The 27,868-nt window shown below is 40.2% G+C and overlaps 1 long non-coding RNA gene across 1 annotated transcript; it reads left to right on the top strand.

Moving 5' to 3' along the window:
• Nucleotides 1–6,402: 6,402 nt before the first annotated feature.
• Nucleotides 6,403–27,634, top strand: LOC119512186. The gene is made up of 3 exons (XR_005212319.1): nucleotides 6,403–6,487; nucleotides 26,770–26,836; nucleotides 27,482–27,634. It is a non-coding gene; the product is annotated as an uncharacterized LOC119512186 (long non-coding RNA).
• The last annotated feature ends 234 nt before the right edge of the window (nucleotides 27,635–27,868 follow it).

Below are 27,868 nucleotides of genomic sequence, written 5' to 3'. Positions count from 1 at the left end.
CCATCATGACCTGGTGGCCCCAAGAACCTTGAACATGTTTTCATACTGACATCCTGACATTGTGCAGACCCAGTTGAATGTCATGACACTCCAGAATTTACAGACTTACCCCAAGCTTGCAAGAGGCTTAGAAGTAAAAGAGATTTCATTAGCCTAAGGCACCCAAACTCAGCATCTGCCATTTCAGTGACCGAGCCCTCAAGGAAGTCAGAGCATGAACAGTACTTGCTGGAAGGAAAAGACTAACTTCCAGAAGAGGAGCTGATTTTTTTCAAGATTTAAGTAGACTTAGTCTTTCCTCGGTACTTTGAAGTTAATTAAGCATTTTCTGCTTTGGGGTCTCCAGGCTTTTCCTCCTTATTACACTCCTCAGTTCTAGGCGTTAGGCTTGCACTCAATAAAGACCAGCAAAATAGTCTCTTTGGGATTGTTAATACCACTGGCTCACAAAAGGCATAAAAGAGAATCTGGAGAGCAGTGAACCTAAAGACAATTGTGGTTGATAGCAAGAGGGTGGTGGGTTGGTTGACTTCAGAGTTCTCCAGAGCACAGTTTAGGTATCTGAAATCCTCCGTCTTTTTCTAAGAAAACTGATAGTGGCCCAAATGTTGAGATCTTGTTGAAAAATAATAAATGTTACTATTATTGATATCATTGTCCATCCGTTATCGGTGCCAAACACTCTGCTAGCATCATGTATCATTTTAACAACTTGTATACATTTTCCTACTTCTCTCCATAACACCCATAGTAAAGTTTTTTTTCCCCAGAAGAAGAAAGTGAGGCTCAGGGTGGTTAATTGTTATTCTTGAGGCCTCTCAGCTAAAGGAAGAGTTTCTATTTGGGATTTGCACCCAGGTTAGCCTTACTTCAAGGATCAGCTCCCTGTAAGGGGTACCGGCTCATACACTACCCCCCCCGCCTCCTGTCCTTCCTCTGTGTAAGAGCAGTGGTGCCCTTATCACCTGGGAGTCTGACGATGTACACTGTAAGGTCGGGAGCCATGCTTCATATCTTGAAATCACTCCCTCAGACAGGCTTCTTTTAGCTCTGTCCTAATTTCTTTCTGACTTTGGGCCCAGGGTCTTCAGGCTCTGCAGGACAGCGGCAGCCTTTTGAAGTGCGTCCAGCTGGACCTGGCCTGGTAGACGGCTGCAGAGCAAAGACATAGCTCATCATGTTCCACCGTGCTCAGAGGTAGGAATCAATTAACTTTTATGACAGGAAAAATAGATCACTTGGATTGCTGAAGCAGGAATAGCTTCTGCAGCAGCAAAGAGAAACGAGTGCAGAGAGTGAAAGGCAGCACCCGGGCTCAGGAGCCCTGAGGTTTGCTGAGTGGAGAGGCTCTTAATGACCGATCTTGGGATGTTTATTGGCAGGCCTGGCTCGGGCAGAACACTGTGCAGAACACAGGGCACTGTTCACGGTGCTTGAAAAAGATGAGCTAGGAAATGTCCAAGGATACCCATTGGATTCTCCGGGCAATTCCCTAATGGCACTAAAACTGCCAATGAATATCCCCTGTGAGCTGTCCTGGTATATTCTCAAGACACCCCTATTACTGTTTGGGGAGCAAAAGAGAAACTGATATAGAAGAATCAGTGGCGCTCCATGAAGAAACCCAAAGACCATCTGGGGACTTCATTTTAAATTAATTGTTAAGTCATGTAAGATCAGTGAGGTAGATGGTATAAGTTATGTTTATGAATGGACTAATGAATACACTACAACCCCAATATAAACCTGGCAAGAAGTGCAGGAGTCAGAAATGCCATCGCCCATCAAGATACCACGCTGACATCCTCACATGTCCCACCAGATGCCCCCAAGACAGATGGCACATCCCAGGGAACAGAGAAATCTAGGACCATATAGGCAGGTTTCACTGTAAAACATGGGACATAGTGTGTGTTTCCATCTTGCTGTAAATCTCACAAGATGTTACTTCATCCTAAATTATGGTCCCAAATTCCAAGGCTGGAAATAAGAAGTTTTAAATGATTTCCAAATACAGAGTTTATTGCCAACATTTCCAGGTCAGGCAGCATTTATACAGTTAAAAATTGGTGTAGATAGCAATAAAAAAGAATCAGGTAGCTCTACATGTGCTAACCAGGAAACATCTCTAAGCTACAGTATTAAATGAAAAACACACAGCATGGATTTATGTAGGCATACTTTTTACATTTTTCTGGAAGGCTGTACCAGTAACTATGACAATGATTATTTTGGGGGAGAGAGACTGGAGACAGAAGGTGGAACAGAGAAGGGAGACTTCCATTTTTCATTTCACACATTTTTGTAGCCTTTGGACACTCTGCCACACGTGTATATTATTTTTACTTTCAAATTTTTAAAAGAAAAACTTCCTTCATCTACTATCACCAACAATTCATAAAAGAAAAGATATTTTAAAACCAAAGAAAAAATAAGTGGGTAGGACATAATCTTATAATAAAGGGCTGTCTATCCAATTAAGCTTCAATAGCTATAAAACAACAACAAACCAACAAACAAAAAAGAACAAGACATTTCCAAAAAATTATCTTTTAGTGATCATCTAGATAGCTCCAGGGCCTACTTTAAGATGGTGTTGGTTTTGCAGCCTGTCTAGGTATTGAAATAGGTGGTAGATGTGGATAGACATGATGTTGGGATATTATTTCCATTTCCTGACCTATGTGTGACTTCTGTGCCCTGAGAAGAGAGAGGTGGCTCCTCATCCACAAACAGAGGTGGTGCCCCTCTGGGGAGATTCCTGGGAGAACAGTTACCATCCCTGTCTGTAAGACTTGTCCCCTTTAATTGCCAGGCTGGGAAGTGGTGCGTGTGTGTGTGTGTGTGTGTGTGCGCGCGCACGTGAGTGCACATACTGGTTTCAGGCAAATCCTGCCAGAAAAAAAGAACATCAAAGGACGATGAGGATATAGAGATGCAGAATCAGAGATAAAAGGAACTAAATTTTACCAGCAATCATGGAAAATATCTAACTTGCATAAGTGAGGCCAATTACTCTATTATTGCTTCCTTTTGCACTGTGCACAGTAGGGATGTCACTGGATAATGGTTTGCATGTAGAGTTAATCACTTTGATGCATTTCTGACTGATCCCAGCAAATTATGTTTTGGTTCCACTATATTAAACACAAGAGCCGGGGATTATCATTAATAAATCTAAGGCACAGCATGCATAAATCTTGAATAAATCAAATATCAATTACATAGGCAGTATCTGCTGACATCTGCTTTCATCAAATAATGTATCTGGAATAGGTGTTATTCCAATTTGTTGAAGTCAAAGGGATCTCGCACAGGGAGCATGGACCGAGAACCCCAATGAGGAAAGCAGCTGAGCTATTGCTGGGAAAGCCCCTTTGTAGCACTCAGTTTTAACCTCTGAAGACTACGTTTAGATGACTGCACAGAGATCCAGAGGGAACGCCATCTTGCCAAGGGACGCATTTCCAACTAAATGCTGTATTCATCTAGGTGTTTTTAAAATGAAGCAGGAGAGATTAACGGGATAAAGAAGGAAAACTTCTTGAGAGTTCAGCTGTCAGATATGGAGCAGACAACTGAGGGGGTGTAGAGGGACGACTGAAAAACAAGAAGGCAAATCCCTTCAAATATATAAGAAAGGAGGATGGTTTATGAAGGTGAAGGACTCTGAAAGTGAGAGGTTAGGAGAAGAGTGTATAGAATTCACTCAAGAAGTACAGATAGGGGCTGAGGGGTTGACATTTACCAAATGCCAGACATTGGGAGAGAGTCCATGTCATAAACCTCGTCTCCTCTATTAATCCCCACAACCTCCCATATGAGGGAGCGATCATTATTTCTTCTTATCAAATGAGGAAACTGAGGCATGCAATGTTAAATAACTTCTAAGGCCATGCAATTGCACAATAGGATTTAAATTGGGATCTATTTGATTATGCTACATGTGGTGGTGGTGGTATGTGTATGTGTGTAGGAGAGGCATGAGGTAGACGGAGGTAGAGGAGGTGTGGAGAATATGCATCTTTAAGAAAAGGCATTAAGTATATCTAAGTCATGCATCAAGACAGAAGAGGGAGAGACTCTACTATGTTACATTACTTCTATGGAGTCTTCCCTTAATAGGTTAGAATCCCTTCTCTTTGGGGCCCCTTTGGGGCCTCTTCAAGGAACTTTCTGGGATGACGTTCACTCTCAGGCTGGGTGGAGCCAGGTTAGGAAATGTTGTCCAGGGTACAGCTCATCATGACAGGTAGAAAACGATTGCTTCATATACACTAGATATGAAGTAAGCCCAACTCATGCATCAGAAGCAGTCCTGAGGCCTCGGCTAGGGTGGAGATGGTGCTTCCGAGGGTGGATGGTGTATTTCACAAACTGCTTGTCCTAACCTGAATACGTTAGCCTAGTTAAGAACCCAGAGTTCTTTTATTGCTTCTTTTATCATGATTAGCATCAAAAGAAAATAAGAAAACCGAACAGAAGGCCCCAAACCCTGGCCATCCGGGAACTCCTTAGATTGACATTTTTTATCTCTTCAGAACAAGGAAGGACCCCATGAGATGACTCAGAAGAAGGACTTCAAGGAAACTGGGTAGAAACAGCTCTCTGATTTCATTAGGCTGCAGCTCCCCTGCAGACCAAGCTGCCCCACGTCAGACCTGCCTGGTGCCCCACCATACAGTCAGCCCTTTCTGCACTCTGCTTTCTATATCGGAACCTGCACTGGGATATTGAGAACTTCATGTGTAGACAGATAAGTAAAAACTGATGTGATGTAACCTAGAGATGAGCATGCATTTTCAGAGACGCAGACACACTTATCTTCATACTGCATATTACTTACAGGGACAGATTCTGAGTAGTGTAATTAAAAATATTTTCAGCATTTCAAATCTAACTCTTCAATTCTTTTTCTTGGTATCCATGGAGATTTTGGCTTTTTTGTTGTTCTTGTTGCTGCTGATGTTAGGTTTTCTAATCAGCATCACAGAGGGTCACGAAGACATATTCAGACGGTACACCTGACTCAGTGTGGATAAAACGCATCATCTTATTGGTAAAAGAGGGTTTCGGGCTGGGAAGTACTTTCCCACAATCATGAAAATCTGGCCCAGACAGCATTATAAAATGCTGACTAATATAAAGAATAAGCTCGTCTGCTTCCTTTTCACTTCAACGCCGCCCCTACAAACACACACACACACACACACACACACACACACACACACACACACACACACTACAAACAGAGAAGTGCGTGTGGGCTAAGGGGAGAAAGGAGGAGTGCCACCCCCGCTTGATGGCAGCTGCTCTCCGAGAAGTTTTATGCTGTGCGGGGTGAAGCAGCACGTCCCGTGCCTGGGGACAATAGGAAGCCAGAGAGCATCATCGGGGCAGCTAAAGAGTTTCCAGTTCACTCTGGCACAAGCTGGAATAACCTGGAGGAGAGTGACAGAGCCTGGAGACCACCTTCGGAGACAACTGGAATCTAATGTCTCTCCATAAATACTGCCCCATGGGGCATTATTAGCCATTTGTAGTTGGCTACAAGAAGCTGACCCTTGGAACATAAAACTGATTTCAAAGGGCTTTGAGGGGAGACTCTCTTGGCATTAAGAATGAGTCATCACCATGGTGCCACTGATGTGTTAAAACAGAAATGCAAATGACAGAATCACTGTTTTTATAACAAAAGAATACAATGTGGTAAAAGTCCACTGGAAATTTGATAAGATAACTGAGACACAAACTCATTCATTCAGCAAATTTTGTAAGAAATGTTTTCTGACTGTCCACTCTCTTCCAAGCTAAGGACTGAGGATATAGGAGATGCAAGTTTGAAATGTCATCCTCCACCTAGATGCATCCATGTCAGAGTTGAATAACCAGTGTAATCAAACACTGTATATTTCTGTACTTAGATGATGAGCAGGGCAAGGGGCAATGTAAAAGGTATCAGCCTAGAGCCTTATTCTCAACTTCCTGCTTCTGTGATCAACTAACTGAATGTGATATTCGAAGAGGCCACTTAAACTCAGCTTTTACCAATATTAACTATAGGAGTTGGACATATAATCCCAAAATATTGATAATTTGGAAATCCTTTCTTAAGTAGCCTACCAATTCTCCTAAGATCACAAAATATCAGTTAGCTTGAAAAAAGGGATGAAGCCACAGCCACTAATCAAGAGGGGCAAACGTTGGGTGTGTTTTTTCGTTGTTTACATCTGTGTCTTGTTACAAAAGCCTCCATGTCACAGTATATTGTTATGTCTCTCTGCAGCATTGAATGTTTGTCTGCTTTGGAAGGTCAGAGGATGGCCGTCCAAAAGCCCCTTTGATCCCCTATCACCATATCCAATCAGCCTGCCCCGTCTATGAGGACATGGGATGGAGAGGCTACAAACCCTGCAGATGTGTGGATCTGCATATCATTTACCAAAGATTCCTGCATGAACATCTGCGTTTTGCAATAATTTTCCAGGTAATTTTATTTTCAAATATTACTGGTTCATTGCCAGATATCTTGATAGCAAAAGTCCCTTTGTTCCAATGTATAGCCCAAAAATGCACATACATAGGACCAACATATAAAATATGGGTTTCCTCAATGTTTTTCCCCTAGGCAGCATAGATTTCATTTCATCATCTCACCACAACCTCAGACAGCTTTCAACACAACAGGGTCATTTAGGAATAATTACAAGAGCGTGTGTGAAGGAGCCAAGAGCTTTGGTGATGCACATATGGTTCAAGGATAAGAAACTCCACATTTCCCTTACCTAGTTTATGCTTGATCTTGGTGGCATTTGAGAGTGAAGCAAGTTGGATTATTGGTTTACTAAGGAACAGTCATGGCAGAAATCTGTTAACCTACCGCCAACATCTCAAGAAATCAACTGGGAAGTTTTCTTGGTCCCCACTTCACTTTGAAAAGAGAACATCTCTGCATAATCATCCTCTCCAAAGTCTCCCCACTCCTTATCGGTAACCCCTGGACAGTCTATTCACAGGGCTTAGCAAGAAGGCTGACCTCACTTATTCCTTGAACATCCTTGGGGAAGAAAATGGACTGGAAAAACATAGCTGTGAGTTTGTAGCCTTTTGGTATTTTCAAAAGTGACTGTTTATTTTAGGCTTGATGGGAACTGGATAATTTCCCAACCATCCAGATTAAAACAAGGGTGCTATTGCTTTGGCATCGGCCTTGCAGCATCATTTCATTCTATGAAGATGCCATTTTTAAGAGGTGGAACCCAGATAAATGGCACCTGGTCTGGCTAATTCAATAAGTGCTCCCTGGATATTATTATTTATTGAAGTTTCTTTGTAACAAATGCATACAGACTGCATTCTCCAGTCAGGGAGGCATTCTTGGGTGCATTCTTGTGGCTTTCAGAGTACTTTGACCAGAGGGTGTGACTCCAAGCCTTCATTACCAACCCCTACAACACACACTCACTAGTTGTCCTCCTTTAATCTGATGATTAAGAATGGTGAGCGGGGAATGACGTCATCAACATGATGACACAGGACATCCCCTGGAAAAGTCTCCCCTCAGAACTGACTAATGAAAAGACAAATCTTGGTTGCTTAGAACTCTGGAGGATGATGGGGACTGAAAAATGACTCTAGAAAAGCAAAAATAAAAAGAAACACCCAAATCAGGGTGGAGACTTATGTCCCAGACCTGCCAGTCCAGACCCTCCCCCTCACTCAGTTCTACAGATCTTAAGAGTCACACAGAATCAGCAGCCTGGGCCCCTCAGGCCATGGATGCAGACTATAGAAGCACTCACAGAAGCAAGTTAGAACTCCATGCATATCCAGGCACAGGGAACCAAGTCTGCAGAAACTCAGGGCAGAACACAAGAAGCTAAGGAATATCACATAAAAAAGTGCCCCCAGGGACAAAAGAAACCATGGCAGAACTGTTGGCAAGAGGTGCACACACCCAAACAAGTGTCAGTTTTCTGGACAATAATCAGATGCCTAGATATCAGCAAAAAATTACAAGCCATACTAAGAAACAGGAAGATATGGCTCATTCAAGGGAAGAAATTAATACCTCAGAGGAAACACACAATTTGGAACAACAAATTAAAGAAGTTCAAACAAATCATCTACATCAATTCAAGGAGATGAAGGAAAATATGGACAGAAATAAACTAATGACGGATATAGAGCTAAAGAGTATTAAAAAGACAATGTGTGGGCATAAAAAAGGTTAAAAAGAAACAGAACAGAAATTACGGGAATGAAGTACACAATAATGGAGATGAAAAATACACTAGCAACATACAAAATCAGATTTGAATATGCAGAAGAAAGAATCAGTTAACTAGAAGACAAGGAAATCAAAATCAAACAGTTAGAAGAACAGAGAAAAGAACAGAAAAAATGGAGCAGCATCTCAAGGATTTGAGTGATAGTATTAAGCACACAAACATGTACATCATGGGTGCCCCAGAAGGAGAAGAGAAGGAAAAAGGGGCAGAAAGAATATTTGAGGAAATGATGGCCTAAAGCTTCCCAATTCTTATGAAAGACATAAATGAACATGTCTGAAAAGTGCACTCCAGACAGAATAAACCCAAATAGACCTACTCTATTAGACACATACTAATCAGAATGTCAAATGCCAAACACAAAGAGAAAATTCTGAAAGCAGCAAGAGAAAAGTAATTCTTCAGATACAAGGGATCTTCAGTAAGACTAATAAGTGCTGATTTCTCATCAGAAAATATGGAGGCGAGAGGGCAGTGGTATGATATATTTAAGGTACTGAGAGAGAAAAACTTCCAACCAAGAATTCTTTATCCAGCAATGCTGTCCTTCAAAAATGAGATGGAGTTTAAAATATTCACAGATATACAGAATCTGAGATAGTTCATCAACCAAAGACCTACCCTACAAGAATTGCTAAACAGGAGAGAGTAGCCTGAAGCTGTGTGAAGAAGTGAAGATCCTCATGTGCAAAGAGTACATGCAAAACCCAATGGGACTATATTCTCAATATACAACTCCACTCTTTTAATTCCTGTAAGAGTCAAAATACAAGTGAACAAGAAAAAGTGACATTTGTTGATACTGGACATGCAAAATATAAAGAGATAATGTGCGACAAAAACAACATAATAAAAGAGGGGGAAATGGAGGGATGTGGGAGGAGAGACCCTGTATGCTATTGAACCTAAGTTGGTATTTTTTCAAAGTAGTAGGTTATAGACATAGGTTGTGTAATACAAACCCCAGGGTAGACACAAAGATATTTTCTAAAAATATACAGAAACAGAAATGAGAAAGGGATCAGCCATGTGCTTTACAAAAGAGAAACAATACAGAAAAAGAGGCTACAATAAAGGAAAAGAGAGACAAAAAAGATATGACATATAAAAACCAAAGGACAAAAATGGCTGAAGCACTGCCTTTACAGTAATAACACTGAATGTTAATGGATTAAACTCCCCCATCAAAAGACACAGATTGGCAGAATGGATTAAAAAGCATGATCAAACTGTATGTTGTTTACAAGAGACTCACCTTCGACCCAAAGACACAAATAGGTTGAAAGTGAAGGGAAGGAAAAAGATAATGCATGCAAATTGTAACTAAAAGAGAGCTGGGGAAGCTATATAAATTCATACAAAATAGACTTTAAGTCAAATCTGCTACAACAAAGAAGGAAACTATATATTAATAAAAGAGTCAATCCACCAAGAAGAAATAACAATCATAAATATTTATGTACCTAACCAAGGTGCCCCAAAATATGAGGCAAACATTGGCAAAACTAAAGGAAGAAATAGACATCTCTACAATAACAGTTGGGGACTTCAACTTCATCAATAGACAGAATATCTAGACAGAAGATCAATAAGGAAACAGAGAACTTGACTAATGTGAATGTACTAGACCTAACAGACATATTTAGAACAATGCACCACAAGACAGCAGGATGTACATTCCTCTCAAGTGCACATGGGTCATTCTCAAGCCTAGACCACATATTGGGTCACAAAACAAGTCTCAATAAATTTAAAAATTGAAATTATACAAAGCATCTTCTAGGACCACAATGAAATGAAGCTGGAAATCAGTAACAAGCAGACAACTGGAAAATACACCAAATATATGGAAGTTAAATAACACACTCTAAACAATCAATGGCTCAAAGAAGAAATTACAAGGGAAGTCAGTAAATATCTTGAGATGAATGAAAATGAGAACACAACATATCAAAACTTATGGGATGCAACAATTGCAAGGCTGAAAGGGAAATTTATAGCCCGAATGCTTACATAGAAAAAGCTAAAATCAAAGACTTAACTGCACACATGGGGGAATTAGAAAAAGAACAGCAAACTAAACCCAAAGCAAGCAGAAGGAAAGAAAAACAAAGATTAGAGCAGAAATAAATGAAATAGAGGATAAAAAAAAAACAAAACTATAGTGAGCAATAACAAAACCAAAACTGGTTCTTTGGGTGGATCAATAAAATTAACAAACCTTTAGCTAAACTGACAAAGAAAAAGAGAGAGAAAACACAAATAAAATCAGGAATAAGAGGGGGCATTACTACTGACCCCACAGAAATAAAAAAAGATCATAAGAGGATAGTATAAACAACTGTATGCCAACAAATTAGACAACACAGATGAAATGAACAAATTCCTAGAAACATATGAACAACCTACACTGACTCTAGAAGAAATAGAAAATCCCAACAGAACAATTACAAGTATAGATTGAATCACTGTGGCGGCCCAGAGTCCAGGCCCCCTCCTAAATGGCCCATAACAAACCTGCTTTAGCCGAGGACAAAGGTCAAGAAAGTAAACAATCTCCCTGGGGGGTAGGGGTGGGAGGTAGGGAGAATGTAGCCATAGATGTAAAAACAGCATTGATTGTACCTTAGTTTTAAACCCTAATCTTAGTAAAACATCAGGTTTTAGGACGCTTTAATGATTATACTAGAGACCTGATGTCCTCATCCTATGTGGAATGTCTTTGTTCTAAAATCACAAATTACCTCCTCTGCACTCCTGTTCCTGGAGTGCTAAACCTCCAGAACGGCTGCTACTGGAGAACCTCTCCTGTTCATAAATCCCAATAAATCTATGTCTACTTATGTGCCTGCTGTGTTTTTCCATCTCACAGCAGCACCAGCCTGTGTTCTACACAAATATGGTCTGGGCCCAAACAATTAGCCATCAAAAACCAACCAAAAAAGAAAAGCCCAGGATCAGATGTCTTCACAGGTGAATTCTACTAAATGTTCCTAGAAGAATTAATACCAATCCCACTAAACTCTTCCAAAAAATTGAAGAGAGGGAACACTACATAACTCATCCTATGAAACCAACATCACCCTAATACCAAAGCCAGATTAAGATACTACAAGAAAAGAAATACAGACCAATTTCTCTTATGAATAAAGATGCCAAAATCCTCAACACAGTACTAACCAAATCCAACAACTCATTAAAAGAATCATAAATCATGATCAAGTTGGCTATATGCCAGGTATGCAAGGGTGGTTCAATATTAAAAAATCAATTAATGCAATATACTAAATTAATGAAATGAAGGGAAAAAGCCATATAACCATCTCAATTGACAAAGAAAAAGGCATTTGACAAAATCCAGCATACTTTCTTGAAAAAACTCTTAGAAAAATAGGAATAGAAGGAAACTTCCTCAATATGATAAAGGGCATATATGAAAACTCACTGCTAACATCATACCCAATGGTGAAAGAATGAAAGCTTTCACGCTAAGATCTGGAACAAGACAAGGATGCCCTCTGTCACCACTGTTATTCAACACTGTACTGGAAGACCTAACCTGAGCAATCAGGCAAGAAATAGAAATAAAGGCATCCAGATGGGAAAGGAAGAAGTAAAATTTTCTCTATTTGTAGATGACATGATCCTAAATATAGAGAGTCCCAAGAATTCTACAACAGTTACTAGAGCTAATAAAGGAATTCAGCAAAGTGGCAGGGTACAAGATCAGCAGGCAAAAATCAGCAGAGTTTCTATACACTAGAAATGAGCTATCTGAGGAGGAAATCAAGGAAAAAAATCCACTTACAATAGCAACCAAATTAAACTAGCAACTAGGAATAAATTTAACCAAGGATGTAAAGGACTTATATATGGAAAACTACGAAACATTGCCAAAGGAAATAAAGGAATATCTAAATAAATGGAAGGACCTTCCATGCTTGTGGATTGGAAGACTAAATATTGTTATGATTCCAATTCTACCCAAAATGATTTACAGATTCAATGCAATCCCCAAAAAATTCCAGGTTCTTTGCAAAACTGGAAAAGCAAATCATCAAATTTATTTGGAAGGGTAAGGGGCCCTGAATAGCCAAAAACATATTGAAAAAAGAAGAACAAAGTTGGAGGACTCACACTTCCTGACTTTACAACTTATTACAAAGTTACAATGATCAAAACAGTATGGTACTGGCACATGGATAGATAAATAGATCAATGGAATAGAATTGAGAGTTTAGAAATAGACTCTCACGTCTATGGTACACAGATTTTTGACAAGGCTGCCAAGTCCATCCAATTGGAAAGAAGAGTCTCTTCGACAAATGGTGCTAGGAGAATTAGATATCCATATGCAAAGGAATTAAAGAGGACCCCTATCTCACACCATTCACAAAAATTAACTCAAAATGGATCAAAGACCTAAATATAAGAACCAAGACTCTAAAACTCTAGAAGAAAATATAGGGGGAGGGAGAAACTAAGATGGCGGCTAGCTGAGACAGGGTGAAAAAAACGCCTCCGTGAAAAACACTAGCTAAAAACCAGAAAGTGACCTAGAATACCGGTTACAGCGATGTGCCAGCTGGACGAGGGCTCCTAGCTCCAGAGGGGCCATATACTTAGTGAAATCGGGAGTCGGCATTCTGAAACGAGTGAGTAAGCTGGCTGGAAGACCCACAGCCACGCGGCAGGCTGGGGAAGCCAGGGTTCAGCATATGGAGACCAGCTGGCTCTTTAAAAAAAAAATAAAAAAAAAGGAGCGGCTCCAGCAGCAATTGTGGGAACCACGCAGTAAAACACAGCAAGAAGGGGCTGGGCCGGCCTCTCGGTGTCTGGCCGGGAAGATAGCCCGCTGCAGATACCCTTGGGTTCGGGGGAATAGAGGGGAGAGCCGGAAGCAGAAAGAAACCCCGCGGCTTGCAGCTGGCCCCCCGGAGGGCTGGAAAAACTCCTGCCCAGGGCCATGCCCACAGCCCAGAGCCCCGCCAGTTGTCCCAGAGCTGGGAAGGAGGAACTGTGCGAGGAGGAGGGGGCTGAGATGCCCCATTTGGCCATTTTTGCTTTGGGCTGGGAGTGCGCCGCTGCATGGCCTGGCGGCCTGGGGCTTCCCTTGTGGCGTGCACTGGTGACGTAGCACAGCATTCCCTCGACTGAGCTCCTGGAGGAGTGCGGCTGGGATGGGGGATCTGTTCGGAGAACCCAGGGACTCTACGCCAAGTCCGGTGGTTTATAGATCAGCGAGAGAGAGGGTCTGGGCTGAACTGAAATGAAGGCTTAGACTTTTGTGGCGGCCTTGAATCTCCAGGATCCTGGGGGATTTGAACATTAGAACTGCCCTTCCTCCCTGGCCACCTGTACACATGCCCCACATTCAGGGCGGACGGCTCCAGAAACACACCCAAACTGAGTTCTCCAACTGAACACACAAGAATCATTTCCCCACACACCACAGAAACAAGGTTGAGAACTGACTTGAGGGATATAGGTGACTCACAGACGCCATCTGCTGGTTAGTTAGAGAAAGTGTATGTCACCAAACTGTGTCTCTGAAAAATTAGATTGATATACCTTTTTCTTTACAACTTGAAAGAACCCTATCAAGCAAAACAAATGCCAAGAGGCCAGAAACAACAGAAAATCTTAATGCATATGATAAAACCAGACGATATGGAGAATCCAACTCCAAACACACAAATCAAAATATCGGAAGATACACTATACCTTGCAAAACTAATCAAAGAACTACAATCGAGGAACGAAAACATGGCAAAGGATTTAAAGGACATCAAGAAGACCATGGCCCAGGATATAAGTGACATAAAGAAGACCCTCAAAGAGCATAAAGACATTGCAAGAGTAAATAAAAAAATAGAAGATCTTATGGAAATAAAAGAAACTGTTGGCCAAATTAAAAAGACTCTGGATATTCACAATACAAGACTAGAGGAAGCTGAACAACATCTCAGTGTCCTAGAAGTCCACAGAGCAGAAAATGAAAGAACAAAAGAAAGAAAGGAGAAAAAAATTAAAAAAATCGAAATGGATCTCAGGGATACGATAGATAAAATAAAACGTCCAAACTTAAGACTCATTGGTGTCCCAGAAGGGGAAGAGAAGGGTAAAGGTCTAGAAAGAGTATTCAAAGAAATTGTTGGGGAAAACTTCCCCAACCTTCTACACAACAAAATACACAAAGCATAAATGCCCAGCGAACTCCAAATAGAATAAATCCAAATAAACCCACTCTGAGACATATTGTGATTAGACTGTCAAATACTGAAGAGAAGGAGCAAGTTCTGAAAGCAGCAAGAGAAAAGCAATTCACCACATACAAAGGAAACAACATAAGATTAAGTAGTGACTACTCAGCAGCCACCATGGAGGCGAGAAGGCAGTGGCATGACATATTTAAAATTCTGAGAGAGAAAAATTTCCAACCAAGAATACTTTATCCAGCAAAACACTCCTTCAAATTTGAGGGAGAGCTTAAATTTTTCACAGACAAACAAATGCTGAGAGACTTTGCCGATGAAAGACCTGCCCTACTTCAGATTCTGAGGGGGAGCCCTGCTGGCAGAGAGACAGGGAAAGGAGAAAGAGATACAGAGAATTTTAACAGACATATATAGTACCTTACATCCCAAATCACCAGGACACTCACTTTTCTCTAGTGATCACAGATCTTTCTCCAAAAGGGACCATAAGCTGGGACATAAAACAAGCCTCAAGAAATTAAAAAAAAAAAATTGAATATACTCAAAGCACATTCTCCAACCACAATGGAATACAAATAGAAGTCACTAATTTTTGAACTGTAATTCCACTAGTTACTTCCTACATGATATAAAATACACAAACTCTCAGGATAAATCAGTGGTTTTGAACTCAATGTAAAATACATAATTTTAGACAACTATATAAAGGTGGGGGAATGGAGGAGTATAGGAACATAGTTTATGTGTCCTATTGAAGTGAAGGTGGTATCAAAGAAAATCAAGATTGATATGGATTTAAGAGGTTAATTTTAAGCCCCACAGTAAACAGAAATTATCAGAGAATATAACCATAGAGATGAAAAGTAGAGTTTGGGTTAGGAGAAATGGGGGAAGGGGCAATGGGGAGTTAAGAAATGAGTGTGGAGTCGCTGTTTGAGGTGAAGGGAAATTTCTAGTAATGGATGGTGGGAAAGAGCATTACAACATTCTAAACGTGATTAATTCCACTAATGAAAGGCTAGGGAGGGGGTGGAATGGGAAGATTTAGGCTGTATATATGTTTCCACAACTGAAAAAAAAAAAAGACAGTCTAAATAGATGACGATTGAATGCTAAGGATGAACTTGGATGGGACTGGAGGATAGAGGACAGGTGGCTCAAAGGGACACAGTTGAGACATAAGGAAAAGGAAATATAGAATGTAAGCTTTGTATCATTGTTGAATCTCTTGTACTTCTTAGCTGCGCTTAATGGGATTGCATAAAAGAATGTTCTTGTTCATGGGAAGTGTATATGTGAATTAAGTGTATGCTCAAGGATGTGTGCAGCTAACTCGTATATGTTCAGAAGACAGAGCAATAGATGACAGATGATAGATAGGGAGGGAAAGAAATAGCGATGTGACAGCATGTTAAAGTTGGTGGATTTAGCTATTGGGGGAGGGGGGTCAGGGTATGATGGAATTCTGTGTATGGGGCTAGTGTTGTTTTTGCAACTGTTCATATAACTTTGAATTTATTTCAAAATAAAATAAAATAAAATAAAAAAGAAAATATAGGGAAGCATCTTCAGTATCTTGTATTGGGCAATGGTTTCATAAAAGCACAAAGCACAAGCAACAAAAATAAAAATAGATAAATGGGACCTCCTCAAAATTAAAAACTTTTGTTCCTCAAAGAATTTTGTCATTAAAGTGAAAAGACAACATACTCAATGGGAGAAAATATTTGGAAATCACATATCCAATAAGGGTTTAATATCCAGAATATATAAAGAAATCTTACAATTCAACAATAAAAAGATAACCAACCCAATTTAAAAATGGACAAAAGACTTAGATATTTCTCCAAAGAGGATATACAAATGGTTAAAATTAAAAAGCACATAAAAAGATGTGCATCTGCATTAGCTATTAAGGAAATGCAAATCAAAACCATGATGAGCTATCATCTTACAACTATTAGAATGGCTACTATTAAAAAAACAAAATTATAAGCTTTAAAGAAGATGTGGAGAAACAGGAACACTCATTCATTGCTGGTGAGAATGTAAAATGGTGCAGCCACTGTAGAAGACAGTTTGGCAGTTCCTTAGAAAGCTAAATATGGAGTTACCATATGTCCTGGAAATCTCATTAATAGGCATATACCTCCAAAAATTGAAAGCAGGGACTCAAACAGGTATTTGCACACCAGTGTTCATAGAGGCATTATTCACAATTGCCAAAAGATGGAAGCAACCCAAGTGTCCATCAACTGATGAATGGATACACAAAATGTAGTATATGTATACAGTGGAGTATTATTCTGCATTAAAGAGGAATGAAGCTCTGATTCACACGAAAACATGGATGAACCTTTAAGACACCACACTGAGTGAAATAAGCAAGATCGGACAAATATCGTTTGATCTCACTATTATGAAATAATTAGAATAAGCAAAATCATAAAGAAATTTCAGGTTTTATGTATGTTACTAGAAAAAAAAACTAAAAGAAAAAACATAGGACTGTAAAACACAGTGAACCATATTGTAAATGTTGGGCTTTAGTTAATAGTACAATTATTAAAAAGTTCTTTCAAGAATTATAACAAATGCACCTCACTAATGGAAGGTATTAATAATAGGGTGGCATGTGGGGAAAAAAATAATACACCCTAACACAAACAAGACTATTGTTAATAGTACAATCATAATGTTCTTTCATCAGTTGTAACAAAGATACCACACTAATGCAGTGTTAATAATATATGAGAACTCAGTATTTCTGCATGATTTTTCTGTAAGCCTCATAAAAGAAAATTATTTTTTAAAAAAAGAATGGTGAACAATGTAGAAGACCATTTAACTTATTCATTCAGGCAGTGTATCCCAAAGCCTAAGCCAAGGGGCATCTACAGCAAAATCACATCTTGGGGTACAGTTGTTTAAAAATTCAGATTCCTGGGCCCACTCTAGATCTACCAAATCAGAATCTCAGGGAAAGGTCAGGAATGTAAATTATTAAATAATCCCACCCACCCACCCATGATTCTTTATACCCATTTAATGTTTGAGAAACCCCACTGTCAGACATGGACAAACTAGAATTCTTAAACAAGCAAGTGTACTAGTTTAATTGAAAATGCCAAGAACAGGAGAATTATTTTAAGTGCCCAGTCACACACCATCTGAAGTTCTAAGCCTCTGCTCTTCAAACTGTGGTCCCTGCAACAGCTGGGTTGGCATCAACTGGGAACTTTCAAGAAATATGAAGTCTCATGCTCTATACCAGAACTACTAAATCAGAGTCTACATTTTAACCAGATCCCTAAAAGATTAGTGTGCACATTAAATTTAATTATGTGCACTATTCTAAGTGACTTACAGATCCTATTTTTATGTATGCTTTTTACTTGGAAGCGTCATCCTCCTCTTTCCTAGGTCCCCAACACTCAAGACATTCACAAATATCAAGCAATAAAATGTGGATATGATGAGTAAAATCTAAATTGATAAGCTCCTCTATGACAATGGGATGAATGCATAATAATTTGGAAATCTAGAGAGGAAAGGGTGTCAACAATGTCTTCTGGTCCTGAACCTTGCCTCCTGCTAAAATCAGTGGGCCGATGCCCCCAGGAAGTTAGCAGTGTACCTTTACAGGTAGTTTCACTGTAGCTCAGTGAAAGAAAGCAGCTCTTACAATAAAGCTATTTTAAGAGGAATGGGTTTCCCTGAAAGGTAGTGAGTTTCCCATCCATGGAGGAGTTCAATCTAAGGTTGGATAATCACTATTCATGACTATTTTGTAGAGAGGCTGCAGACCCCGGTGGTTGAACTAGATAACTTTTACATTTGTGGTCATTTGATTCAATGCTTATTGCAGCCTTATGTGCCAAATTTATACATATATATGCCAATATGTTGGATTTAACAAAGTATTTATTTTTAAATTTCTCTACAATTGCTCATATTAATAAATCCATTAACAAGAAATAGATCTTTTTTCAGACCAAGAGTTTGAAGACAAAGTATGGTGTCTATGATTATACGACTATACCTCCATGGACCAAAAATCATCGAAACTATACTTTAGTGACATTTGTTTCAGTTTCCTTTCCCAGTTTACTCTTTTGTTCATTCATTCATTCACTCATTAAAAATCATTTGTCAACAACCTACTGTTGGCTCTGGCAATAGAGAAAAACAGAGCTAGATTGCTGATTGTATGCTAGGTTGTATCACAGCAGCCCCACACTCAACAAGCTTTGTGACCATGTTATTTAGCTTTTAAAGGGCTAGTTAGCCATTCTAGGCCTCAGACTTATTTTCAAAATGAGTGGAATAATAGAATCTCATAGGATTGTTGTAGGATTAATGAGTGAATACACTTAGAACACTGGTACAAAGTAAGTGCTATTTAAGTGCAAGCTTTCTGCATCATCACCATCATCAACACTATCATTTTGATGATAAAACAAACAGGACAGGACATCTGTCCTCTAAAAGTTCACAGTCTGGCTTGAGAAAGCCTGCAGGTAAACTGTGCAAGAGGAGGAGATCATTTCAGTAGTCGGGAAAGGTGCCCTCAACGCTGGCTGGGAGGATGTGGAAAGGCCTCCCAGAGAAGCAGGTTACTGAGCTGGGTTTTGAGGAGTGAGGGGTCATTTTCCAGGTGGAGAAGGAGGAAGTGATCCTGAGCTGGAGGAAGGGCACTCCTTGTTAAGCAATCCTGATGTTTCCTTAAATCTGCCCCAAATCCCTTTTGTGGAGGTGAAGCCTGTCCTTCCTCCTCTGCCCTGGCTTTCAGCTGCATGTTTCGACTCCTCTGGGTCAATTCGACCACTCTGGAGAGCTCTCTCAGTGGCATCATGGGGCAATGCAGAGCTCAGACAGCAGAGCTGCATTCCCAGAGAGGGCGGTGTAGCCCAAGGAGTGGGAAGGGGAGTGTTTTCCCAAGAAGATGGTGAGCCTGGTTGCATTAGAGGGTGGAGAAGCTTCCTCCAAGGAAGAAAATGAAAGAAAGAAAACACCACATTTTTCATTCTCTCATGTCCACACACCCAACTCCACCACCCAGGAGCAACCTGGTTTATCCTGGACGTGCAGCCAGACTTCCCACCAAATAGTTAAACCTCTCTAAAAATGATGCCAGGTGATAACTTTTCCTTGTCACCTGCTGCTCATACAATTTTAAAGGCTTATCTGTAGTATACCATCCATGGCTAACATCTTCATCTCTGCTACCCTTTTCACCATGCCGTCCTTTGGAAAGCAAAAGAGAAGACCCTTCACGGGTTTCCCTCACTTGAGGAAGCCCTTTTTGCAAATTGTTGTCTTTTGTATGCCAATTTATTATTATTACTGAAGTACCTCCAGCCTGACTCATCTAGGTTAGGGCAGAAAAGTGAGACCTTGGGACCAGAGGCCAAGTAGAAGCAAGAGGATGAGTGACTGCACCAAGTACATCCTGAGCTGGCAGGATGACACCATGGAAGTCCACACGGGAGTCAAGTCACCAGTTTTCCCTGACGTCATGCACCCTGGCTGAACAACTGTGTGTCTCCAGTGTCCTGTATAAACAAAGGGTGTTTGGCAGGGTTTGGGGGAAGCTAGAAGGTATTTCCATTTCAGTCCATCTCAACAAGAGGTTTCCTTCAACAGTTTTTTGCTGGCAGGGCCTTTCTATAAATTTTGGATTCAGTGTAGCCCAAATTAGGCAAGTCCTGAGCAGGGAAGTGGCTGGCTAGACAAGGGGTCGGGAAGGGGGACACACACGGGGAAGCGAGAGGGGATGTTGTTTCTAATAAACATGGACAGCTGCAACTGCGTCTGGCCCCATACCCTACATGACGCTGCAAACTGGGCCTTAGAATCGGATTACTGAATCACTTCTGAGAAGAGATTCAAATTTGTACTGATCTGCCCAGAGCAGAATTTGCTTTGGCATGTTCACCTGGCAAAACTGGTGAAGATTTTAAAAATCTAGATATTAAAAAGATGGTGGGAGCCACCTTTACAGCAAACCTAAGACATTTTAATTCCCATTGTTTACAATCACTGCAGCAAATTATTGTTGTTTGTTAATTATTTGTGGGATTCACCCCTGGGAATTGATTTGGGTTTAGTTAGAGTCAAGGATATCTTTCCACAATTTTACGGTATTCCACACCCTCTTTGTGTTGGAGAGAAATGAACACTCATTTCATGCAAGACATCATACAGATGAGAGACTTGCCACTAACCTTGCTCTCAATGAAGTTCCAAAATAAAACATAAAAATTATGAAGAGTTTGGGCAAAAAGCCCATCCACAGCTATCTGAATACCATGTCTGAGCATATGAGATACCTGATTTTCAGCCCAAGGAAACACCATCTGAGAGGCATACAATATCACAATCTGGCTATATTTTATGCTCCCTTTCCATCAGTCTGGGATAAATTGTGTGTGTCAAGTTTGGCAAGCGTGGGTGAGCTAAATGGAGCTGTTAACTGTCTTTTCAACATATTTATCTGTTTCACTGCCTATTCTAGGCTGTCTTTGTGATCATTATATAGGGATCACAGATAATAGACCATTTGAAATCTTACTTCAATTAAAACTTAATCCTCCAATGTCGATAACAGTGTTTTATACAAAAGGTTACAATGAAAATGGTGTCTTTTGTGCATTCATTAAAACAAAAATGCCAAGAGTAAGAAATGGCCTGAAAATTTTCCAAAAACAAGATGCTCAACACTCTCATGAACCTTTGTCACTATAATAAAATTACGGTTATATTTTAATATCCTATGAAGGTTGGAAAAGTTACATAAGATTTACAGGAAAAAAAATCACATAAAAAATTTTCATATTCCTACTTTAAATCTATTCACTTTTATTGCTTTTTATTTTATATATGAGAATATATTATTGACAGCCAAAGATGCTTTTATCTTATAAAATTAAGAATAAAATCTAAGCTTTTAAGGGAATAATATGTCTCATTTATATTGTACATAAAGAAACCAGGAAATTATAGAAAATTTAAAATAATGTAAGGTACTTATTGTTCGGTGGGTGGGGGGCTATTGGAGAGGGAGAGATTGGAGTGGAAAAGAAATTTCAAGCTAGGAGCTTGGAGGGATCACTCTACCCATTACATTGTATCAGATAAACTATATCACCAAAATAAATGTTTGGTGGAGGTAATGGTGATGTTGATGAAATTTCTTCTTCATCTAACCATGTTTTATAGCATCACTGGGGTTGAAGAAGTTCTCTATGGTTTATTCATCAATAGAGTACTTTTGCTATTTGGGGTATCCATTTCCCTTCCTCTTGTTAATAGGGCCCGGATTTTGGTTTGGATTTCTGCTTCTCCACCATGAAGCCCAAATGCTTCAATGCAAGCTGGCCCCACTTTCAGTCTGAGGAATTATCTCTGATTAGCTTATGCTGATCAATAGATTGCATCATCTAGGCCACAGTGACTAGTTCAAGAAAGGGCATGTGATCCAATTTTCCCAGGGCAACTTTAGGAGATATTCGTTAGGGACTTCTCAGCAAGAACTTCCTATGCCTTCCATGGGAACTCTCTTCCTTGTGGGTGGTGTGCTATGTCACTGTGAGGCCAAGAATTTTTGTAACCACTTTACTGCATGAGGAACGAAGCCTCCATAAGGAAGATAGTAGAGCTTAGTAAATTGCAGAAAAGCATAAGCAGAACCCTTATCAAATGCATGCTTGAACCATACCTTGCCTCTGAACTTTTCAGTTACATGGACCAATAAATTCCCTTCATCATTTAAGTCAACTAGTCAACTTGAGTCAGGCCTTTTGTTAATCGTAGCCACATCCTAACTAGTAATATATAGTATTTATTATGTGCTTGCCATGAGCCAACCACTATTGCAAGAGCTTTAGATATATTACTTTATTTCATCCTCACATTAACCCTTTGAGGTAGCTGCTGTTATGGTTCCCATTCTAAACAGAGGAAACTGAGTCCCAGAGCTAAATAACTTGCAAAAAATTTTACTTAGATGGCAATAATTAAAACCAGGTTCAAACCCAGGCAGTATAAATCCAGAACCCATGCTCTTAACCACTAGGTGGTAATACCTCATCCATCCTGCAGCATCAGGTAGGACTATAGAAAATTATCCTAGACTCCTAAAAATTCCCGTGGGGGCTGGATGTCAGTAAATGATAGTGATAACTGGCAATATGCTCTCCTGGATATTGCAAATTCATCTTGCCTTTGGCTCATTTATCCACTCACCATTTATTCAACAAAAATACATTGTGCCAGGCACTGTTCTAAGTACTGAAGATATGGTCCTACTCTCATGGAATTTACATCTAGTGGTAGAGACTGAAAATAAACAAATAAATACAAAATTTAATGTCAGATAAATAAATACTATAAAGAAAAATTAAGGCAAGTTAAAGAGACTCTCTCCAAAGCAGGCTATTAAAACAATAGTTACCACAGTATATTTAATGTAAATTCATCAGCATAATTATGTTCAAATTTTCAAGGGCAAAGAGCTAAAGATGGGAGGACAAGTGGAGAATCACTCTTCCATTATGATTCACAAACAGACATCACAAGTTTCGAGCAGATCAGTGACATCACAACACTTGATATGTTTTCTGTCTCAGTCATACCTAAGTGTGGACATCAGGAAAACTGGAAGTTTCAGCATGGCATAAGGAAAATGTGGAAGACTAAAATCAATCAAGAATGTAAGTGTCCAAGTGATTATGGCAAAAGGCCCACCAATAATCAGCTTCTCTGTAGGATGGGTTAGAGGTCCAGACACCAGATATCAACAAAGAGAGCCAAGGGTCAGCAGATGACCCTGGTCAGAAACTGTCAGAGAACCAAGAGATACCGGGGAAAGGGTATCTGACCAAGTATGTATTGTCCAAGAAAGGTCACAGAAGTAAGGAAACAGCCAACACTAAATACAATCTGATTTTGAGCAAGGAAATACATGCACTTTGGATTACTTTTATATTATCAGGATCAGGAACTAGTATCTGAATCTATTGGAAATTATTGCTATCAATTATAGTTTAAGAGAATTATCCACTGGAAAAACTTTGATTTTATTTAGATAGGAATGGTGGGTGAGTTGAAAAAAGTGCTCTACATAGGGTCAACCAATTTATATTAAGCAATGATTAGTAAGAGCAAATGAGCTGATGATTAGCAAACAACTTATTAGTAAGTGGCACTTAATATTTCTTTCAGTAGTTCTTTGAATCTTGCTCTAATTGAATAGATCAATTAGCTAGATTAGTAAAACTTTAAAAGCACTATCATTTCTCTTCCAATTAATCATATATTTGATATACTTCCTTTTCAGACCATGAATCCATAACCAAGGCACCAAAGCAGTTTCCCTCAGTTACTAAGTACCCAAAGGGATATTGAAATTCTGCCAAAGTGATAACGTTATGCCTTCTCGTGCACTGCTAGGAGGTCTGAGTGAACCCACCCTCTTCCTTTACACCAAGGAGAAATGAGGTTCGATTGCTTTCCCAATCTCTGTGCCTTTTTCTCAATCAAAAAGTGGTTTGAACCACTATAAAACATGTTGAACCACCCACTTAAATTGGACACCTCACCCATCGTAAAAGTTAACCTCTTATGCCCTGGAGTTATTTACACTGACCCACATAAGTCATAGACTTGAGTAATAGGTTTCAGAATCCTCCCAACCCAGCTTTAATCTGCCACTGCATATTAGGAATGGCCTTGCCTGCAAAGTGAGTTTGTGGTATCTTTCCATTTCTTCTTTCCTTCACCCTGGAGCCTGTAAGCTGCCTTTTGGACCATCAATGTGCCACCAATTTTTTAGTAACCAAGCCCTAATGCAGGGAAGTGAAAGAAGAAAAGGTCTCTGGGGAATCTGCATTTTAATTAAGAAAAGTTGGGGAAAGTTGCTCTTGGGAAGGTAGAACTTAAAGAACCACAGAAGGTCTGGCTCTCCTAACCCAGCAGATCGAGCAGTGAGGGGAGTGCAGCCAGAAGCAGAATTGGCTCTGAGAGCAAATCACACTGCATGCTTATTTCCTACTTCCACGTCACACCACACACACACACACACACACACACACACACACACACACACACAGTTTAAACTGTAAAACCATCCTTGTTCTGGGGCTGGGGCGGGAGAGGTGGGGAGAAGAGGGTGGAGAATAACAGAATAGAATTACTGTACATACATACGGTCACAGAGTCACTTTCTTTCCCTAGAAAAGCTACGCGTTACTCACCGCAGCGGCAGTTTAGGAGCCGCGGACCCCGCTTTGCACATGCGCAGGAGGACTGCTTCCTGTCTCCAGCTCCATGCTCGAGCCGGTACGTCTAGAGACATCTCACAGCTTCAGAGAATAGCAGAAAAGCCACTAGGCGTGTGGGCTAAGTAATTGGAGGGGCCAAAGGGCCCGGAGAAAAGGAGACAGCAGGTTCTGGTGTCCAGCTGTCTTCAAAGCCCAGGATCCATCACTTCCTAGCTGTAAGATCTTGGGGCAACTCAGTGAACTTCACTGGACCTGTCCCCAAAAGGGGATAATAATTCTACCTACCCAAAGTGTTATTGTAAGGATTAAATGGGATATAAATTTAAATTGTTAGGTCAGTAACGACTCTATTTATTTTAATTATTATGATGCCAGAGAAAAGGTAACAGGCCTTGCTCCTGAGAATCAAGCGTGGCAGCTGGTTCTCAGAGAGCACAGAAGTTTCTGACCCTCACCACGCACTCCACAGTCTGCTCTTTTATCCCATCAAGCCGGCTCTTCTGACTGCCTGAAACATTAAAATTACAATTCCACTTTACTTTCACAGGATATACCAACGTAAAGATGTTTTGTCCACCAATGCATTACGTCTTCTCCCAACTGAATTGCGAAGTCTTTCTGGGCAAAGATGGTGAATTTTGTCTCTGTCTCTGACCGCTCTCTATTCTCACAGCTCCATCCCACTCCCATATGCCCTCCCACCCTGCTCAGCTCATAACCAGGCACACACTGTATGGTTTGTTTGCGTGTCCATGGTCATGGAATTGCCATCTCTTTGAGAGTAGGGAAATTGCCTTATGGACAAGTTGTATCTTCCATACAATGCCCATAGCGCCGTAGGTGTTACTAAATGTTTGCTGATTGAGTACATAAATAGATGAAGGGTAGGTTCTATGAACTCTTAAGATACATTTTCTTAGGATAGCTTTTCAGGTGGCTCATATGCATCCTGACGCTTTGGCCAGGGGTAGTCTGAGAATCCCTAGGGTAATCAGTCAGAAAGTGCTGTAGTTGTATGGGGAGCTGTAGCCTCCATTCATTCTCTTCCTTCCTCTCTTTCTTTTCTTTTCTCTGTGCACGTGTGTGCATGTGTGTGTGCGTGTGTGTGTGTGTGTTTTGTCCCTTTGCCAGAGGGTTGAGAGGTTTCCCAATAAGGAACAAGTGACTTGGTAGGAAGGGGCCGTACTGCCTGCCCCACCTCGACTGTCACTGATGCCCTTTCCTATACCCGGGCTATCTAACTGGATGGAGGCCCCAGACCCTGTGATGTGGCCAGGGTCTTAGTTTGCCAGGGCTGCGGTAATACCACAGACTAGCTGGCATAAACAACAGGAATTTATTGTCTCAGTTTTGGAGGCTAGAAGTACAAAATCAAGGTGTTGGCAGGACATGCTTTCTCTGTAGTCTGTAGCATTCTGGTGGTGGCTCACAAGCAACCCATAACTCAATCTCTGCCTCCATTGCATGGCCATCTCTTTCCCTGTTCAAATTGTCCAAATTTCTTCTGCTTACAAGGACTCCATTTATATTGGATTAAGGCCCACCATGACTCGGTGTGAACTTGCCTTAACTAATAACAACTTCAAAGATCCTATTTACAAATGGGTTCATCTCCACAGGAATGAGAGTTAGGACCTGAACCTGATTTTGTCAGGGATATGATTCAACTCATAACAGCAGGGCTGGGGAATAAGGGGTGTCACTGTCCAAGATCATTTCCAGAACCTTCTAGGTCAAGCAAAGTGGGAGAGCACACTGATCCTTGAAGGGATACAGTAATTTTTTTTTGTAATTATGTAAAAGGGCCTCCTTCCTTATTGGCCAGCTTAGTAGACTGACATGAATTTGTTCCTTCCAATGCAAATGGAACAGCTTCAGTCATTTATCTCAACCATATGGTAAAATGTGTGTCCAGTCTCACATCTCAAATCCTGGTCCAGGTTGTCCTGAAAATAGCATCATTGTTCTTTTCTCCAGTTATCTTGAGCTCTCAGAAGGATTGCCAGAAGGGACACTCAGATGAAGGCACCATCTACTGTCGCAGGTACATTTCCCAATGGTCAGAGAGACTGGGACATGTGACTCATGAATCAGAATAAACAAATAAATCCATGTCTTTTCCATGCCTAGCACTGACCAACAGGACTCAAGCAATGCATGGAATGTTTTTAAAAGATTTCCCTGGATTTATATAGTCCTGGAGCAATTTTGCTCATTTAACCCTTCCACTCCCTCTTCCAGCACCAGAAGGAAATTCTCTGGACCCAAGACCTGATGATGTTTCTGGGTCTTGTTTGCTTATTACAGTCATACTTTTTGAGCCAAATCATTGGGAATGTCTCCCTCTCTCTCCTGACATTTTGAATAATTAAAATGTTTTAGAGATGCATGTACTTGACATATATTTACAGAATCTAACATGGGGATGATGAGGCCATTTGACCCAGGACTGGCATTCACTTGGGAGGTCAAATTTTTACTTTTGACATTATCTTCAAATGACTATATACTACCACAGAGACACATAGACAGGACTGAAAAAAAATCTATAAATTTAAACCTGATTCCTGTTAGGTATTCCATTGGACCACACTGCTTTTAGGATACCATGTATTAACATATGTCTTCTTAATACACCTTACCATTATCTTCTGGATAATATAATTATATTGCATTTTTTCTATCACAGGGGCTTTTGAGATGTCCTGAGCTTTCTTTGTGAAGGAGACAGTGCACCAACATGGGTACAAAGTTCCCCCCACACAAAGCACTAGACCTGGACCTGCTTCTTTTTCCTACTGTGCACCTTTCCTGAGCCTCCTCTCAGGACTCCTGGAAAACAGACAGCTAAACATTTTAAATAAGAAACCTGAAGAATTATGTGATGTGGAGCCATTCTGCTTTTTTTTTTTTTTTTAAGATAATTCTGTGGATTCTAAAAGCAAATAATAGGCTATGAGATAGGGAATTGGGCACTAAATTCCTATTAATTCATTAAAACTAAAATAGAATCCATTAAGAGTGGTGGGGTATTGGTGCAAAAGGAGATGTAAATTATCCACGATCATGCTTGAAA

Source organism: Choloepus didactylus, chromosome 17 (assembly GCF_015220235.1).
Source record: "Choloepus didactylus isolate mChoDid1 chromosome 17, mChoDid1.pri, whole genome shotgun sequence".
Taxonomy (NCBI): Eukaryota; Metazoa; Chordata; class Mammalia; order Pilosa; family Megalonychidae; genus Choloepus; species Choloepus didactylus.
Note: the sequence above shows the minus strand (reverse complement) of the source record. Positions and strands in the feature narration are given on the sequence as shown.